Source organism: Heterocephalus glaber, unplaced genomic scaffold, assembly GCF_053883595.1.
Source record: "Heterocephalus glaber isolate CG9 unplaced genomic scaffold, H.glaber_assembly_v1.0 deba00001454, whole genome shotgun sequence".
NCBI classification, from domain to species: Eukaryota; Metazoa; Chordata; class Mammalia; order Rodentia; family Bathyergidae; genus Heterocephalus; species Heterocephalus glaber.
In genome coordinates, this window is record NW_028258303.1 from 16885967 (window position 1) to 16906716 (window position 20750).

The following is a 20750-nucleotide window of genomic DNA, read 5'->3' on the forward strand; positions in this document are numbered from 1 at the left end:
GGTACTGATCAAGGATTATTTCCTTGATTTATTCACCCTAAGTGTCAAAATCTGATATCCCAATGTTCTGCCACACTCACAAAGCAGCTGATTAGCTCTTGGGTAATCTCCAAATAGCCCATTAAGATTCAGTTTGTTTCACAACACATCTAAAATGACCATTTTGAATATATATATATATATATATATATATATATATTACCACATGCCTTATATATATATATATATATATATATATATATATATATATATTACCACATGCCTTGACTTTAACCGAGATAAACATCTAATTTCCATGGCTATGAATAATAATAAAATGAATTCCCACCTACCTTAAAATATATGAAGATTCATGACTAAGCATATCTAGTTTTTCATTGTGACCCTCAATTTACAAATTATTTTTCATTGCAAAAGTTTTTGGACTATTAGAAACAGTATTGTCCCAACAATATTGCATGTATCAGTTAGGAAGATTTTTAAATGCTATTACTTCTACGGTGTGTGTGTATGTGCCTATATGAATTTTTAAGGGCAAACGGTTGACTCACCTTTTACTTATAAAATTGGTTTTAAGTATAAAAATGTTTTGCATTTTCTAATATTTTTGCCAATAATATTTCTTCTTCAACCCCAGTGATGAAGGGAGACTTCTTTGACTCCATTGGTGAATGGAAAGAAAGACTGATGGACTCTTACAGCTGTTTTGGGGCTGCTTCCATGTCAGCTCCTGTATCATGGAAAGTTCTGGGTCCAAGGATGTGGTTTTTGCTTGCTTGTTTTAGTTTTATTAATACATATTGATGGGATTCATGGTGATACTTCTATAGATGCAGAGAGCATGCACTGAGCATATCATCTACGCCTCTTCCACCTTCACCCATCCCACACCACACCCTTCCCAATATCTTGTACTGGCTATGTGAGGGATAATATGTGATACTTGTTTGTCTGGGCTGGGCTCATTTTGCTTAACATGATATCCTCTAGTTCCATTCATTTTGCTGAAAATTATAGAATTTCATCCTCATGACTGACAGATAGTCCATTGTGTGTATATATATATATATATATATATATATATATATATATATATATATGCTACATTTTCTTTATCCATTTGATGGGCCTTAAAGCTGCTTCCATATTTTCACTATTGTGTATCATGCTGCAATAACCTTGGTCATGCAAGTGGCTCCTTTGCATACTGATATAATTTCTTCTGCATCTATATGGGAATAGGATGGCTAGCATCTTAGTCACTTTTTTTATCACTGGGACTCAATGCCTGACACCAATAAATTAAAAGAGGAGAGTTTGATTTTGGCTCACAGTCTGTAGAGGTTTCAGTCCACCGTCAGTTGGCTCCAGGGTAAGAGAGCATGGCAGAAAGGCATGGTGGAGAGGAAGCACAGAGAGTCAAGGGAAGAACTGGCATACAAGATGAACCCTTTCAGGCCATCCCCCCAATGGCCATCTCTCCTCAGACAACTGCCACCTCCTAACATCAAGCCAGCCATACCACTTCATAATCCAATCACTTCCCAAAAGCGCCACCTATGACCTCATAAAGATATGGAGGAATTTCTAGATAGAAACTATGACAGCTGGTTTGTATGGTAGTTCTGTTTTCAGGTTTTTGAGAAGACTCCATACTGTTCTCTACTTACAGGATTCACTTATGAGAAAGCTAAATGAAAGAGAAAAGTCTGTGAACTGTGATGGTGGCTGAAAGGTTCAACAGCAGCAAGAGCCCCTTCATCAGTTAGGAGGGAAAGGGAGAGCACTCCCACCCACAAACACAGAATTTCATGTTTGATCATTGGTTTTAAGTATTAGAGGAAAAAATGCAGGGGGCTGTCTGTATTTTCATGAATTTAGTACTGAAGCCACAACTCTGAGGACCTGAATTCATTTTCTTCTTTCTATTTCAGTGAATACTCATTTAGTTCTTCTAAATACTAGCTCCAAAGCAGGCTACAAGTTGAGCAAATTACAAAACAGAATATTCCTACTTAGAATGGTTTCCAGATCCTACAATGCAGGTTATAATCCAAAGTATTATATCAGTATTTTAGCCTCCATTTGTTTTAATAACCATGTTGAATTACCATACAACCTTCTAATTCAACTTATGGCACAAATGTGGTACATGAAGTTCAAGAATTTAGCCTCTGGTCACAATCATGTCTAAAGCAGAAATGCAGTCATCTGTACATTATAATTCCAGTTGATGGAATTTTCTTTTATAGTTTCAGGCTATTACAATGTTTTCCATTTTCAACTGTTAGTATAAGATCCTCAGGTTAAGTTGAATTATCCATTACTTAAAATTAAATAGCTTTTTACTTTCCAAGCTACATAAGAAACCATTTTTCTTCTAAGTCCATGACTCACAAATTCAATATGTTTGGATAATTTTCTTATGAGGTACACATCATTTTCTATTGTTATAGTCCAAATTTATCTGGTTCACATAGAATCAGAACATCAAGTCTATTCAAGTAAAATTTATAAAGTGTCTATTAAGTCCAGACTCACATTAGATATTACCATTGTGAAGATCACCATCCAGATCAAATTAAGAGGAGCTGTGATTCTTACAGGAACTCAAGGCTCTTAGGTATAAAAAGTTGAGCATATCCCTTGATCATTTGCACAGACATGTTTATTATGCCCAAGAATATAATAGCTTGCCTGGATAACATATCCAGCTCCACAATATAGTCTTCAAACATAACTTCCAATAATTTTCTATTAATTTTCTTATCTGCTTTAAATTCTTAGTGAAATTTTAGACTTGAAAACACCTTCTCTATGCAAAATACTGCTCCTCTATGATGTATCAATCCCACTTTCATCAAACTATCTTCCATTGAAGTTACCTTCTACCTTTGTTCTGTCCACTTTCAAATTTAAAGGGCAAGAAAAATAACTCTAGACAAAAATTATTCTTGACAAATAGTCACAGTGGAGATTGGTCAATATCCATCAGACAGTATAATGTGGACACCTGTTCCTTTCTGTATGTGACTCACCTGTCTTCCCTCCACTGAGTACGTGTTAGATATTATTGAAAGTAGACGCATTCCCTAACCAAACTAAACTGAACTTTGAGCAAAAGCTAAACAAAGCATTCTGGGTGAGGAAGTACAGCATATAGGCCAGAATGTAGTGTCAGCTCACATAACTCGCTTTCTTGTGCCATGGGAAGGGCAAGGTTGTGACTGAAGTCTTCACAGGATGTGCACCATAGACTCTGCTCAGGGCTTCTGAAGATACACCACGTGGAGATACTCTTAATCTTTAATCTCAGTCCCTTTTCCCGTTATCCTTCCTACCATGTATCTCTCTCTTAGTTCTTGTATGTGTGCTATCCCTGAGCTACCTTATCATAAGACATGCTATCTTTTATACAAAACAATGATGGCTTAACTTCCCCTTTATGTGTTCACTCAGGGCCTTTACTCATGCCTTTTTTTTTTAAATTCTTGAGACAGCATCTCACTTAAGTTGCTAAATTGCCCAGGCGAGGTTGAACTTGTAATCTTGCCTCAGTCTCCCAGAGTACTAGGATCACAGCCTGTGCCACCAGACCCTGCTTCAACCTCCAGTTCTTTTTGTTTCCTACTTGGAATGTCAGTAACTTCTTTCTGTAGCAGGAAGGAGTCAACACTGGTCTCAGTTTCTACTACATTTTAGGGCACATTTGGGGGTTTTGGAAAAGAAGGGTTGAGATGTGGTTAAGGTAACAGTGAGAATTTCTATTCTTAGCTGTGGCTGATATTTTAAAAGCATCTAAAATTAAACCAAATTTACCACAAAAATATTATTTCTCTAGTAAGGGTTACTCAACTTAGTCCTTATGAAAAACACATATTCCTTATATTAGCTTGACTTTTATCCTATCCTTCATCATCTAAGAATCATTTTCTTATTAGTTAGGGGTATAGTGTCCTCTTCAAATCTAAATTTCCAAGACCAAGTTTCCCTCACATTTATTGACAAAGGCATGCACCACATCCAATTATCATATTCTTAATTGCCAAGAGGTTTGAGAAAGCAGTTCGATACACTCTTTCACACATTATTACTTTATCTTCTAAATTTCCAAAGAGATTTTACTGTGCATTGAACATAGTATTAAGTGATTTGAAAAAATGATAAACAGACAAAATTCCTTCTCTCATGGAGTATCTTGTTTTGGAGAAAGTCAGATTTAGACAGTTGTAAAATGATTTGGAGATGCAATGAGATAGACATGCCTGGGGTGTTTCCAACTACAGAGGATAGCACAGATAGAATTAGAGTGGGGAAAAGGCCAGGCTTCCTAGAGGAGATGTTGCCACAGCTAATTCTTAAAGAGTGCATAGACATTTCCAGCCATGGAATATGAGAATGACATGTAGGCAGAGAGGTCAGCATACACAAGGGCATAAACCTGAAGGACAGCATGATACATACAAAAGCAACTATGAGTAGGTGAGGGTTGCTAAAGCATAAACTTCAGACTGGCAACAATAAGACATGAGGGCTATGCATATGAAATTAAGAAGCTTGGAATTTATGCTATTGGTGATAGTGAGTCATTGAAAGGGATTTGCACTAGGGAGTAATGGCTAAATCTGTGTGTGAGAAACAACCCTGGAGGCACTGTGGAAGATGGATGGAAGAGATACAAGGCAGGAGGCAAGGAGACAAGTAAACAAGCAGTGCTAAGGACTGAGATTAGGGCAGTGGTGGAAACAAGATGATAAGGAGACCAATAGAAGATATTTTTAGGGTGAAAAGGAGGCATAATTTGGTTAGTGAGTGGAAAGGGAGTATGAGGAGAGGGAAGAGCCAGATATGGTTCTAACTCTAAAACATATTATTTCCAGTAAAGACAGGTGCCAAAAAAGGTAGCATAGAAAATTCAGATGTTGGTAATTCAGAGGGAAGATCAAAGATTGTTTTGGACATGCTGAATTCACAGTGCCTGTGGAATGTCTAGAGTATAATAGACTATAGTAGATGGATATATAAGTCTGAATTTCTGAGGTGTCTAGGCAGAAGAAAAAGGATGTGAAATCTATTTGCATATAAATAATAACAGAAATAATCATAAAAGATGATGTTTTCTGAGGAGGTGTTGCTTTGAACCATTAGCATTGATATTATTCCCACCAAGCATGGCAGCTTTGTTCACTGGTTTTGAGGAAAGACTATTTAATATTATTTTGTATGTATGTGACTTGCCTGTATTTTTTAAATGTGCAATTTGCAGATATGCTTCAATTTTTACTTGCAAATTGAAATAGGTACAGGTAAGAAAGTTAGTATAATGATTATTTTCATTAATTTAAAACTAAAACTTGAGGTATGATTTTAAATATTTCCTTAAAAGTAAAAAAAAAAAAAATAGCTCACTGTTTACAAATGGTTTTCATATCCATCCTTCCTGTCACAGATAACATCCCCAAGGATACTGTTTGTCAAAATCATCCCCAATTTATACTCCAAGTTTGTTTATATAAACTTATATAAAGAGCATGCAACATTCAGATAGGTCTTTCAAGACAAAAGAAAAGCAAATACTTTATTTTGATAATAAAATAAATGCTTGATATATTCATTGTAATAAAGGGTTTTCCTCTAGTTAAAAAGTAAAACATTTTTGTGGTTTTACAAGTAATGTGTACTCCTTGTGGAAAATGTGCTAACTATAGGAGAATATAAAATATAAAAGGGAAGATTTAAATCACTCTTAAGCTCCCAACTCAAAATTTTAAAGTGTAATACACATTAAAATTTTATAAATATAAATATAAAATATTTTAGATGTATTTTAAGATCTTATAAATATAGCTATCATCTGTAGGTTTATAGATTTTGTACCCATGTCCATGTCTATATCTATATCATCTATGAAAAAGGAATGGGAGATCAACTATTGAACAAAATGGTGATCACTAGGTCAGGGAATACAGTCAATTGTGTGCTATGTTGTCACTAGTCAACAATTTGCATTCTACTTGATAAAAAAAAAAACCCTGCAAAATGTTTGCATGTGGATAATTTGCTCTAAGGAGAGAAAAAAAAAATGCCACTTCCAGGAGGGCTTCCTTCATGCCCATTATTGGCTTTGCTTTCAAAAATTTCTTCTGCTAACACAGCAGCTCATCCTTGGCAAGTCAGAGGAGGGGTTACCTGTTCTCTTGGCTCTCACCACACTTTCTGGAGTACTAGCTGAATGCAACCAATCTCCAAGTTGTGAACATCTCACTAAAATGGCTGTTACCTCTTCTACTGAAACCTTTCACTTCTGTCATTCATTATAGTCTCTTGCTGTAGTCTCTCTCCTTCTGCCTGCTCCCCGTTTTTCATACATAATATCCACTGTGTAAAACCAACTATTCCTTTAGATTCCAAGCCTTTTCAGTTTTTTCTGCTACTAACTCTTTTTATTCACTACTAGAGATTAAACCCAGGGCTTTGTACACTGAGCTACATCCTCAACCTTGATTACTAAGTCTCTTTTTTTGGGGGGGGGCGGTCAGAGTAGGATAGGTTTATTGAGAGATAACTCCTAAGAGACAGAAAAACTCCCAAAAGGGGGATGCCACCAAGACTCTTTGTCAAGGTTAATTTATACAGCAAAGTCACAGTGTAGGTACAACATGGGTCAAACAATAATTTACCAGTAAGTGTAGCCACTTAGATACTATTGATCATGTAGGGAAGTGGGACATGTAGCAAGGTTATATGGCTAGCATCATTAACCTTAGCTTGTCTATGACTTATAAAACAGAACACTTTGGGAAGGAATAGGTCCAGATGTCCTGGTTGCCCTCCTGGGTCTCTTATGCATATCTGGGCTTAATGGACTGAGTAGTACTAATTACAGTCAAGTTCTTCTTATCCCTTAAGGAAGTATGCAGGTCTGACCATCATGACTTTATCTTGAGGACTTAACTTCTTCAGACATGCCTCCAGACACAATTCTGATGTGTTTATTTTTACTGACTTCTTACTCCTTGCAGCAAACTTGCTAAAGTCAAAATTTGACCTCCTGAGTACCTAGAATGGGAGTTTGGACCATTTAGGCTAATTCTAAACCATCATTATTAAAAATAATCCTGTGATATTCATATATATGAAGATGCATCACCGCATCATTTTTAATAGTGATATATAAATATTTATCTTTTCTATAATTGCTAGAAATATAATTTATAAGTCAAATTATATGAATACTTACAAAGCTTGTTATGCACATTCCCAAATTTCTTTCCAAAAATCTGTAATAACGTGGAATTCTATAATCTTTCAATGAGTACTTATCTCACTACACTGTAGGTGGTAAAGACTACTTATATACTCTTCATTATTAATCTTGATTTTCAAAACAAATCACTTTCTTTTTAAAATTTATTTTATTTTTAGCAAAGCTTATATTCATTTCAATTGTTTGTTAGCTATTATTTTATAGTCTGATTTATCTAATCACATCCTCTCTCAATGTTTAGAGTTAGGATCATTGAAATTTTGAATAATTTATAAAAGACCTTTATATATTAAGGATATTTATGACAAATATTTTTACTGGTTATTGTTTGACTTTTATTTATGACTTTGCTTAACATAAAAATATTTTAAATTGTAATGGAATTGACTAGCTCTTTTCTGGAGAATTTTTTCTATTGCTTTTGATTCAAATGATATAAATAGTTATAAACCTTGTTATGTACATTGCTTTCCAAAAGTGTATAATAAATTGTGATGGTCAAATAAATAATAATCTACATATCCTCCCTCTCATTTCCTCTAGAGACTTTATAGTATTCATAATACACTGTCTCCTATCTTCCTTGGACAAAATATTGTCTATTTACCTTTTAGGTTTCACTGTCACTGTCATGTTTCACTATGTTAAAAGCATATCTAACCTGGTCATTAAGAATAAAAAGATGAAATTTTAAATGAAAGATGTCTTACCTAACTGTATTATTCAACTTCCAGTGAAGTGTCTGATGCTTTTTTTACACTCGTGAGAGAATTATGCTTTATTAAAGAAAAACAGGTTACTGAGTATATGATGTGGCTGGAGAAGAGTCAGGTCACTTAGGCAACTTTCACTCAAAATGATCTCTTACGAGGGATAGAGCATACATCCCTACAATTGTAGAGATATATAAGGTTGGCAAATGAAAGGAGACATTACTTTTTACTAATTCATGTCTCTAATAATGTCCTGAGCCCAAGCTTTTAGCAAGGCAAGACTAAAGAAAAAAGAAGGTAAATATAGAAAAAAAAGAACATGGGAGTAGCTGATGCTGAAGGTGAATGTCAAGTCACATAGCCCATAACCATCTCATGGTAATGATAAGATAATTTATTATTAATAAGAATAGTAGTTATGAACATTTGCTGGAAATGACCAAGTACCATGTACTTCAGTAAGCTCTAGGAATAGTCAGATGAAGCATGGGTCCTACTGAGTTTACAGACCAATTGAAATGACAAAATAGTAACAGTGATTACAGGAAAGAGCTTTTGTTTGCTAATAGAATACCATTCAGCCCAGAAATTTCAATATAGGTTAGGCTGGTTGAGACTTGCAGGTTCCCCATAGGAGTTATTGGGTGATAGAAGAGTTATGTTGGGGGATATGACTTAGCTTGGTGAAAAACATTTGTGGCAATGAGCTAAGATAAACTAGTACTATAAATAAAATAAGTTAGCATATAAATTGAAATATTTTTGAAACAACAGAGTATGTAACTTGTCTTAGTTCATAGAAAATAAAGTTTTGTGTTATTATTTGTTTCTTCTTTGTAAGAATTTTTTTTGGTCTATGTCTTGTACTCTGAGTAACTACTTTCAAGAGGAGGAGACACAGTGGATTAACTATTGTCCTTCTCTGATTATTTTCTTGTGAAATTTTGTTTTATTTTTTCATAAATTAAAAAAAATTGTAGCAAGGACAGTTCAGGCAAAGAGAGGCACATGCTGACAGGCCAGGAGGCATTGAGCACTGAAGAAAGCATGTGTAAAGGAACACTGGGCAGCAAAAGCTCAAGAAAAATATGGAATTGGGAGTGCATGGGGTAACTGGAGAGACAGCTTCTATGTTTTGAGGAATTTGTATTCTAAGCTAGACTGTGTCCAGAAACTCTTTGGTATTGGAAAAGTGTTTTAAGCAATAACGTAAGCTCTGATGTAATATTCCTCAAGATAATTGTGACTTCAGGGGGGTTATGAGAGGGCATGCAGATGGAAAGTAGGGGAGGGATGAAGACTAATTAGGAAGTGATCACATGAATTCGGGTAAGAAATTGTGTGCAAGGCAACACTTGGAGAGAAGCACACAGGTACTGAAGAGATTAAAGAGATAGAATCTCTGACTTAGAATCTCTGACTTAGTGGGTGAAGGAAAAGCCTAGGATAACCCACATTTCTAGCTTGACTGAGTGGATAGTACTGTCATTTACTTATGACTCATATCTATCAGTTTATGACTCAAAACCATGATAAGACATCACTTCTTCCTGTTTCAATATGAAAATTGCAAAGGAAAAAGAAGAGGAATCAGTTGCAAAGCAAAGATTGAGTAACATTGTAGGACCATGAAAAGAGTTCGGATACAGGAATTTATTAGATGAATATAAGGCAATGGTCTCACTTGATAATATAAAACATTGAACACTTCATTATTTGAAACAAGAAAGCCTTCAGATGGATATATGTCAAAAGAGAAAGACCAGCTGGATAAGCAATTTTAATACTTTACACTGAAATTTTTCCTCCTTGATTTTTCCTGTATCACCACAGTGTGCTAAAATAAATAGCTGATTCCAGTTCAATTCTGTACCAGATTGCACCAGTACCTATATTGTTGGTTTAGCTCTGTATTCTTCAAACAGACATTTTTTAAAGATAATTTCCCATGTCTTGTACAAAAATACAAAACTGTCCAGGGAAAAGTCAAAGGCTGTAAAAGTTTTCAGCTTCTCTTTTTTGCCTGAGGTTGTTTTTTTAACTATGTGGAGTCTCATTACTTTACTTGTGTCATTTCAGTGTTATTTTTGTTATTTCTCCCAGATAATTATAACATATTCCTGATTCCCCAGACTTGAGTACAAAATGAAGTCACATTCTTTTCAATATTCAAAATAAATTCTGCACCTGTGGTCCATCCCAACTATACTAAAATGTTTATTTCCTCCTCAACATGCTTCCTTATGGTAATTCCACCCCACTCCCCATGATAGGTTTCTATTGTTGATTGCCACAACCTTAGCCACTTAAAACAACACCTATTTATCATATCCTAGTTCTGTATGTCAGAAGTCCAGCATGGTGTGGCTGGGTTCTCAGTTCAGGGTTGTCAAGGCTGACATCAAAGGTTGTCAGAGCTGTGTTCCTTTTTTAATCCTCTAGGAAAGAATCCACTCCCAACCTCATTTAGAGTTTTGGCAGTATTCAATTCCTTCTGGCTATAGAACTGAAGTCCCCATTGTCCCACCATCTTAAAACCATCAACATTGTGCTAAATCCTTCCTATACTTTGAAGGTCCCTGACTTCTACCTTCCTCTTCTGATTTTAAAAGCTCATGTAATTACAGTATGCCATGTGGATAACCCATGGTACTCCCCTTATTTTAAGATCAAACACCTAACAAACTTGGTTACATCCACAAAGTCCATTTTTCCAAGAAACATTTTCAGATGCCTTGCAGGGATAAAGGACAACAAAGATGTTTAGAAATCTTCGTACTACATCTATCTATCTATCTATCAATCGATTGATCTATCACTAGCATCAAAATTTGATAATGTGTCCACCTACAAAAACTCCTGTCCACTTAACAAAGGCACTTCAAAGACCAGTTGCTGTACTATTGACCTGGTAACACCTCTCCAGATACAGCAGCAGAGAAGGAAGTCTTTCTCCTCCAGCCATAATGCTCCTTCATTACAGCTCCATGCTGCCCAAGTCTCATTCCATAATGTTCATTCTTGTTAGTCATGGCTTGTTAGTCACAAATCTCTTTTGGTTTTCACAGATTTAAAGTCATTTTCCTCCAGAACCAACTACAATATCAAGGAGCTGGTTTTCATCAAAACATACCAGTACCCCAGTTTTTGTTTCCTAACTTTTGTGTCTGACCCCTAGGACCCAAGACCTACACTGAGTTCCTTTCCCATTATACTGATTTATTTTAAGGAAATTCCTTGAAGCATAGTCATGGGTGAAGAATTATAATTCTAGAAAAGCCTAGAAACTTATTCACAAGTGTGAAGAAAAGCTATGGCAATTCCAATGTGGAATTTCGCATCTTAGGCTCCATAATGTAAAAGTAAGGGATGAGGTTGCTGGTGCAATAAGCCGAGGTATTTTCACACAAAATATGAATTGCCCAGAACTTCCAGGCCAGAGAGGATGTGTTCAATCAAAGAAGGCTATTTTTAGAGAAGAGAATTCTCATCTTATATTTCCAGTAGAAGCAGTGACACTTTCTTTTCTATACAATCTCCTTGGCCTAAGATGAATACATGTTAGCCTCTAAAAGGACAGCTACCGATAACTGCCACCAAAGTTTTATCTTCATTTTATCATTCCTTCTTTTTGTGTTTGATAATAGAGAGCTCCTTATTTTTTTATACTTTCTATTCTCTGTGGTACCCATGGTAACGGTTGCATTAAAACTCTCCTCCTATGTTTGAATCAATTCTGTTTCCTTCTCAGGCTCTTACACACGTCTTAAGTATAGCTATTCCATGGGGTCTATTTATAGTCCACTATTCTTTTCATTCCCACCAAATCGACAGAGCAAAAGATCAGGCATGTTAAGAAAAAAATTCTACTTGTAGAAACTAGAGGCATAGAAAAAATGGTTCCCTATAAATTCCTAAGTGGTAGTACCATTATCCTTCCAGTCTCTCAAGCTAGGAACCTGAGTCATGGGCAACACTTCTGGCTAATGACTAACTGCTATCCAATAATTCCCCCAAAAGGATCACTTTTTCTCCAGTTCCATAACTTATAGTCCTTTTGGAAATCTAGCCTGGATTATTGAAAGTCTCTAAACTCGTGCTCTGGATTCTAGCACTCTTGGCCCTCAGCCCCTTAAATCCATTCTGTACCCACTGCAAAAACGATCCTTCCAAACTACACATCTAGCCACGTTACTTTCCTCTTTAAACCCTCAGAGGCTCCCTTTGCCTGCAATAAAGACCATATTGTTTGGTGTAGTTAAGCAAGGAACTCTGTAACCTGTTTATCTCCAATCTCATTTCCTACCCACTTGCTTTCACTTTCTGTCCCACTGATAAGGAGTTGTTAGCCTCTCCATCCTTAGCCTTCCTCATTCATTTAGTTGCTCAACAGATCCTCAGGCTGTCTTGTCTAGTTGAAAAGGCATTTTCCTATCCTGATTCCATCTTTTTCCCTGGCTAAATCCTACTCCTAACTTAAAAGTCACCTCTAGCATTAATCCCAGCAAGAAACTATTCTGGAGAAAGTATTCTCTTCCCTCAATCTGTGTAACATTTTCCTCTTGTCATTCCACTTAATTCTACTTATACTTGTTCTGTTTGATTTATCTGTTTTCTCCTATTAGTCAATGAATTCATTATGCAAGGACTGTATCTTCCTCATTCTATCCCCAACATCTGAAGTTGTCCTTAACACATAGCATATCCTCTCCATTAATGGTAAGTGGAAGAAAGAAAGAGTGAATAAGAGAATGAAACAATGTGACTTCACAGGCATATCTTTCAGCTCTTTGTCTTGCTAATACCACCTCTAGACAACCTATTTTCCCTTTGGCCTGAAGGAAACAGTGGGAAAATAAAGAACTGCCACAAAGCTATAAAACCTCCAAAGAGCCTTATTTAATTGAAATTGCCTTTTATTAGAACCTTTAAGATGGCCTAGTGAAATGGGAGGAGGACAGGAAATCGTGTCTGGTCCAAGGAGCACTTCATTTCATCTAGATGACTGACTGAAAAAATTGCTGTGAATGATAGTGTGTATTTGAAGATGTTCTGGACTAGATCAGCAGCTCTGCACAACACAGCATACATAATATGTCACTCGAGCAATAGCCCTGGCACTTGCACATGTACTTGTTCCTGTAAGAATTCACTCATTCCATTTCCATTACATACCAGAGACCAGGACAAAGCTGGAGGGGCTCCAGAACAAAAAGTAACTGAACAAGAAGGCTTATTTCAATCATGACTTGGCAAGTAAATCTATGTTGAATTTTAACATCCCTACCCTAGACACACACACACACACACACACTCATACACACACCAAGCATAGCTCAGAGGATTCTGATCTTGTTCTAAGGCATGTGATGTATTAAACCTAGTTTTCAAAATAAATCTCCCTATCCTCTTGCTGGGATACAATAACCCTATCTTTGTGGCTACTTTTTCAACTGTGAAGGGGCAATTGCTTTAAAAAGTCCTCACTTCAGAGTTTATTCCCTGTCTTCCTTTTCTTGTGGTTTACTCTGAGAGGAGAATCTGTACTGACTCTATGGAATAGCATAACTTTTTTCCAACCTGAGAAACGTGACATACAGTAATAATTAGCAAAAGCCAGCAATGAAAAAAATTACATTAAAATTGTAGGTTGAGTTTTCTGTAACTTCAATTTTCTCTTGTGTAAAATAATAATAATAATAGTAGTAGTAGTAGTAATAGTAATACATAGGTATATATGACATACATGCATGCATGTTATGCTTCTCTCCTTTGCTTTTTGTAGAGAGGAGACAGGAGTATAAAAGTGATAGCTTCTTGCAGATGATAAAATACTATGTCCATGCAAATTCACAGTAGTAGTGGTTGTAACGATATCAGGAGAATAAGATTAAGTCATGGCATTCCAAAGTCAGGGTCTTGCTCTGAGGAAGAGTTCTATGTAGCCTCTTCACCACAAATGTCCATAGAACCCAACTGCTATGGGACTAGCTAGTGGCATTCTTAATTGACTGAGGTTCTCACTCCATGATTGGCAAGGAAATAATATAGAATATTTCTAATACTTCTCAATTGTAAAATTATATAAAGCTTTGTGTAACTCACAGATCTATCTCTGCAGCCCTTCTATGGGGAAGTCTGGAAATGGATATATCTGTTATTATCACTTATCCATTCCCCAATGCTTGAACTAGCAATGACTCATTCCAGATGTCCTACCAGATGACTAGAGTCCCAGGGAGGAGGTCAGCTTACAGATTAGGAGCATGGAAGCCATTCTGAAACCCTTCATCAGAACATCAGGACTCTGAACAAGGAGATCCTTGGTGGTGATTAAGGCATCTCCCCACTGGGTTGTATTATTCTTTATCCATGAGGTCCTGCGATGTCAAGTGTTTCACATGTTATAGTCTATTCACCTGCCCCTCAGTTTCTTCCACAATCATCCACTGACTTGACAAGACAAGGCATGCCTCATTGTGACAAAGCCAGGAGAGTGTGTATTTGCAATCTTACCAAGGTGAGAACTTTGAGGGATGGCAACTGGCAGTATAAATATCCCTTCTATTTATCTCCCTTATCATGACAGGAAAGGCAGCACCAACAGCCCTCCTTGCTTCCTGCACTCTGACCCCACCACCCCAAAATGAAGACATGCCTATATGTTTCTGCTGTTTGTCAGAGACACTTTCACACTTAATTCTCAACCAACAACAATTTACCTTCAACATCCTCCCTCTCCCTGTGTGCAGTGTCATAGTGGTTGATGCTGATGTATGTACATTTTTCAATTCTTATCTAAGATAACTTTTATTATCCTTTAATTATCTAAAACATTTGGCCTTGCAGCTTTCCATCAGAAATATCCCATTAGAAATACATTTCTCTTTTTGCTCCTACAGCCCCAAAATACGTGACGTAAATTTCTATTATATAATTTTTCACACTATATTATTATCTTTGCTCAAATTTTGGACTCCTCATAGATTACAAGTTCCTTGAAGGTAAGAGCTATTTCTTTTCATCTTTATGCACTAAAAAGTATTCCTGACACAGAATAGATACTCAACTTGTTTTGAATTAAACCCTTTTGAGACTATCCATCACTAGGACTTTTAATGTTCACAATTATTTCTCTAATATTTACAGTGGGTTTTTCTGTAGTTATCCCACCTGGCATATGCATTTATTAAATAGCTGATTGAAATTAGAGATACAATATAGCCATGAATATGAGCCAAATTAACTAACATAAAAGCACTAACCTATAAATTTCATATTCTTACCAACCAAAATAACTAAACATATATTTTTACTTTAAATATGATATTTCAGAACCATTTTATTATAGAATGTTTGACTGCTGTAGTATTATTTTAAAAATAGAAAAAAGAACAGGAGTATTTGTTATTCTATATTAAATTTCATGTCTCTGTACCACAATTGCAATTCTATGTAATATAATTTTTCCACAGCAATAAAATAAAATAAAAAAGATCAACCATAAAAAAACATGTTTGAGCATTGTTTAAACATCATTATTATATTTTTGGCAAATCTGTGGCAAAACTTTGGAAGTATTTTATACAAACATTGGATAAATCAATTCTAAATTGGCCATGTTTAAATGGTTAGTAGGTGTAGAGACCACACATCTCAGTTTTCTCTGGGATAGTCCGGGCTTACTGTTTCCTGTCTTGGCACAATCTTTAGGACCAACCTCTTTCTTTCTCAAGAGTCCCTATTTAGACAATAAAATTAAGACCATTCTGCTTACACACACAGAAAAAAAGGGTGATATAATAATTAATGTTCCACAAGATTGATGTAAAATCTAGCTTTGCCAATTTTAAAAAAACTGTATGCTTAAGATGTACTACTGTTATATATATATATATATATATATATATATATATATATATTCAAGCTAATTAACTTACTCATCACCTCAGATAGTTCTTTTACCTTCACCATTTTCCTCCCTTTCTCTCCTCCTCCCTTCCTTTCCTCTTGACTCTCCTCTCCCCTCTTCATCTTTCCACTTCCCTCCTCTACTCTCTTTTCCTTCCCTGAAATTTGTAGGGTTACTTTTGTTTGTTTGTTTGTTTGTTGTCATGAAAGGATGTTAACTTTTCTCAATTCCTTTTTCTGGATCTATGGAAATGATCATAAGACTTTCAGCCTTAATTCTGTCATCATGATATATCACCTTTATTGATTTTCATACATTGAGCCATCATATATTCTAGGGATAAATCCTAGATCTTGATCATGATGTGTAATTCCTTGCCTATGCTGTTCATACTATTTCTGTAAGGATTTTCTCTTTCTGTTCTGAAACTCCCATTTTTAATATATATATACTCCCGTTATATATACTGTTTCATTGATAGTGTTCCATGTGTTCTTCACTCTTTTTCATTTTTTCTCTTTAGTTCTCTGAATGGATAATTTTAAATAATCTGTCTTTGGGTTTACTCAATCTTCATTCTGCTTTATTGTGGCAGCTGTTGTAATTCTATGATGAGTTTTTCAGCTCAGTCATTGCAGTCTTTAGCTCCAGTATTTCTTTTTGGTTCATTCCTTATGATCTCTCATTTTTTGTTGAATTTTTCATTTTATTAATTTTTTTCTGATTTCATTTAGCTGTGAATCTATTGTCTCATCTAGTTCTCTGAGTTTCTTTAAGATGATTATTTTTAATTCTGTGTCAGAAATTTCTTTGGAGTCAGCTACTTTTTTTTCTTCCTATAATGGCATTATTTCTTCCTGTAATGGCATTATTTCCTTAATGTATAGAATTTTTTGCAATTTTTGCATTGAAAGAGGAGTACTACCCTCCAGTTTCTACTGTCTGGGTTCATGAAAGAGTGTCTCACCAGTTAGCCTGACTAGGGAGTTTGAGGATCTCTTAGGCCTTTTCTATGGGTGTACCCAGCCCACTTTTCTTCTTCTCTGAGGTGAGGGAGATGTCTTGGGATTGTGTGCTGTCTTTTGAAACTGCTAAATCAAACCAGGAACTGAGAATCTCATACTTTTCTTCCCAATGGCTTCCCTGAAGTTTTCAAGGTAATTTGCCCTTTCTCAATCTTGCAGACTTGAGCCTGTACTGATATGCATATACTGCCTATGAGAATTTGTTTTCACTCTCAGCAGAGACTTATATGTGCCATCTTATGGTGCATTAGAATGCTGAGGCTGCTGGGCAGTGTAGATGACATTTCCCACAGGTTCATGAGCAGGCCTCTTGTCACAAGACAGTAAAATCTGTACCCAGGTTTGAACCCTGCCCCTTTTTCTTGTTTCTATCTCCCACTACACTAGACTATTTTTACAGTTTTCAAGATGTGAGCATTGAGGCCCAATCCCCCCTAAAAATCTGTAAAGACTCAATAAATCAAAGGGTGCTTTTGTAATCATAGAATAGTAGCATTATAAAGAGCCTTGGTGATACATAGTTCAACCTCTGAAGACAAGAGAAAAATGAAACCACTGCATTAGAGTTTAGAATTCTTAAGTCCTAGATAGGTGTTCTAGATCAATTCTCGTAATTTCCCTTTAAAATAATTTATCTTGTCACCTCTTTATTATCTCTGTAATAAGTGAAAATAGCATTTTTATAATCAATTGGACCATAAATAATAGTGGCATAGATAGCTATATATATATAATTTAGTTATAATAATTTATTTACCATGTATTGATATACAGATTATATCAAGGAAAATGAGTTTTAGAGAAAAAAATATTTTTGATATGTTATGATTGAAGAGCTTATGTATAGTTCATCTTGTAAAGTGCAGTTGAGCAGGTACCATGAATTAGCTGCTTAGGTGGGAAAACTGAGCTGAGCAGGGGCTGGGGATGTTGGCATAGAGAACATGGATTTAATTGTAATGTATTATGATGGAAATATGACAACTTGGAGATAATATGGGTTTGGGAAATCTTTTAATCTTCTCTTTTCTGTTTTGTTCTTTCCCTTTGTTATCTTCCTCTTTCTTTCTTTTTTCCTTTGTTTAATTTGGTTCATTTATGTATTTTCTAGTTCAGAGCAAAAGCTTGTGGTGACATGAGTAGTTACATAAGAGAAAATTGGAATAAGTATTTGAAATAAGTAAATAAGTAATAGAAGTTTAAATTTGGAACATGTGTGGAGGTAGTTTTTATCTGGGAAAGGAAAAAGGGGATCCTACCATTAAGTTGAATGTATGAAGGCAACAAATATTGTTAATGTAATTATAGTTCTCAATGATAATGATGGCATGTTGTTCATGTTTCTATTCAATGTCCTTTATTTTCTTCATGAAGTGAAAGGAAAGTCATCTTCTGAGAAGAAAGTGAAGGAATAAGAAACATGATCAATGTAATGGAGCTGATAAAGAAAGATGGGAAGAGAAATTTAACAAATTACCCTGCAGTGTAAGGAACCCAGCTAGAGCTAGGGAATGGGAGTTTAGGATTACACTGATGGTACAAGTGTGTTATTTTCAGGATGCTACCAGAAGACTCACAGATACAGAGAATATAGCTGTTTCAGTTGATCAACAACTGGCATTTTTCAGTAGAATCAATAGAGAAGAAATTTGAATATATGATCAAGTGTTTTGTGAATCTGGGATAAGTAAAGGCATAAAGAAAATGATTGTACATTAGGACAATAAAGATAAGTCGAGGATCTCAAGGATTCAGTAAGATCAAAACAGTAGTGTAACTGAACTAACAAATAGTAATTACTTTGTCAATTAAAAGTAATCAAAGAAAAGCAGATAAAAAGAGAATTTGTTTTATATTCTACAGTCCAGGCTTGAGACTTTAGCACATACTAGATATATGAAGTGACAATTTTAATTATCCTCTCTCAGCTTTAGTTTTTTCATCTACAAGAGTAATAAAATATGCAATCTTCTTATTAAAACTAAATGTCTACATACATAAAGAAATAGCACCATGCTGTTGCATATTAGATACAGTATACTCCTGTGAAAGTACAGTTCAGAGTTCATGGACCAGTTGCTACTGGATTTTTCCTTAGAACCTAACTAATAATTGTTCATGGAAACCTCTACAATTTGGGGGGGGGGGCGGCGCTGGCGGAAATTTGCAAATAGCCAATCCAAGGGTGTTATTCAGTTCTCCTTGCTACTGTTTGCTGCCCTGTAACCCATCTCTGGCAGATGCACCAGCATTCCATGTTATAACAGGTTACTAAACATTGTGTAACTATCTGGAATACTCTTGGTTTTTTTCTTCTTAAAGTCTTAAGATCCCTAAAATGCTAGCAGAACTCTCCACATCTTGTAAGGTTTTATTAATACAGTATTTTATTAAATTAAATTATATAACTGTGGGAGTTATAGCATATATAGGGCTTAAACTATAAAAATAGGCATTTATAGGAATTTTCTGACCATATCTGAAATTCAGAGTTTTTCACAATTCATGGGTGCTCTGGTAATGTAATTTCCACAAATTTCAGGGATCCACTGTATATCTACTCATACACAATTTTCTGTGACAAAATCTTTTCACAGCTAAGATAGACTTTTTCTTCTTCATATTATGGAGAATATTCCATCTTAAGAAAAATAAACCTTGTTCCTTAATTTTTATACGCTTCTCAAGTGTTATCCAGTTTTCTTGTTTCCTTTAAAGTAAGTGTTTTTATTCAGTAATCTTTTCTCATCTTCTTTTTGTTCTGTATAACCTAAATTTTGCTTCCACCACATTTATTGCAACCAATCTTCCTGCAATATCCATTCAATTTTGGTGGACTGTGTTCATATCTTACTACTTTATGAATTACTTGTCACTTGTGTATTTGTTTATTTTTTTTTTTTTGGTTATTTATTGAGTTGGTTGGTTGGCTGGTATTTTTCGCAGTACTGGGTATAGAACTTAGAGCTTCACACATGCTATGTGTCTTAGTTATTCTTTTTGTTGCTGAGACAAAAATACCAAACAACCAAATTTGAAGAAGAAAAGGTGCATCTTGCCTCACAGTTTGTAGAGGTTTCAGTCCATAGTCAGCTGGCTCTCAGGCAGGGTGGCATGGCAGATGGGCATCACAGAGGAGAAACAATCCAGTGCAAAGCAGGGCAGGGAAGGCAGCAAAAAGCAAAGTAGCAAAGTATCAGCAGGTTTCTTTCTGTCCTCTACACTCCATCTAGGCCACCACTTATACCCAAGGTGGGGCATCCTTGATCCCAACATCACACATTTAATTCCAGAATTACATTCTAGATCCAGCCATCTCTCAAAAGCCCCACCTATGAGTGCATGAGGCTTTGGGAGGACATCTAGCTACAAGCCATAACACTAGGCCAGCCCTGTGCTATTGAGCTACACTGCCAGCTCCTTTCTTATCTTTCTTGAAGTGTGCTTTCTAAATCTATTTACATTTCTTTAGTTTGTGTGATAAAATAAGTCTCTCCTGCTCCTTTCTGATTTCAGAATATTGCTGGTTTCAGATTATATATTTTTACTCTCCTTTGCTAAATCTCCTTCCTTCCTTGTAAAATTAGTATTACCAACTTTCATCCTTCTCTGTGTGTTATTTGCCACATCAGTCACCCCTTTGAGTTTAAGTCGCACTGGTACTTCCAAATCTATTATTTCATCTTAGAGAATTTTCTAACCTTCATAAATTCACTCATTATCCATTTATGCAATTAATATGCATTCAGTGTCTACCACGAGCTGAAAAGTTTTGGAAACAGAACAATTCACCACACAAACCAAGATCCCTGCTTTTATTTTCTTGGAGATTT

At 35.5% G+C, this 20750-nt stretch overlaps 1 protein-coding gene and 1 long non-coding RNA gene across 4 annotated transcripts in view; one reads left to right on the plus strand and one right to left on the minus strand.

Annotated features, from left to right (window-relative positions):
* The window catches only part of Cfap299 (cilia and flagella associated protein 299), a 595444-nt gene that overhangs the window by 549983 nt on the left and 24711 nt on the right, over positions 1-20750 (plus strand). The window lies entirely within an intron of this gene.
* The window catches only part of LOC110349945 (uncharacterized), a 186904-nt gene that overhangs the window by 78714 nt on the left and 87440 nt on the right, over positions 1-20750 (minus strand). The gene's annotated exons all lie outside the window — the stretch shown is intronic.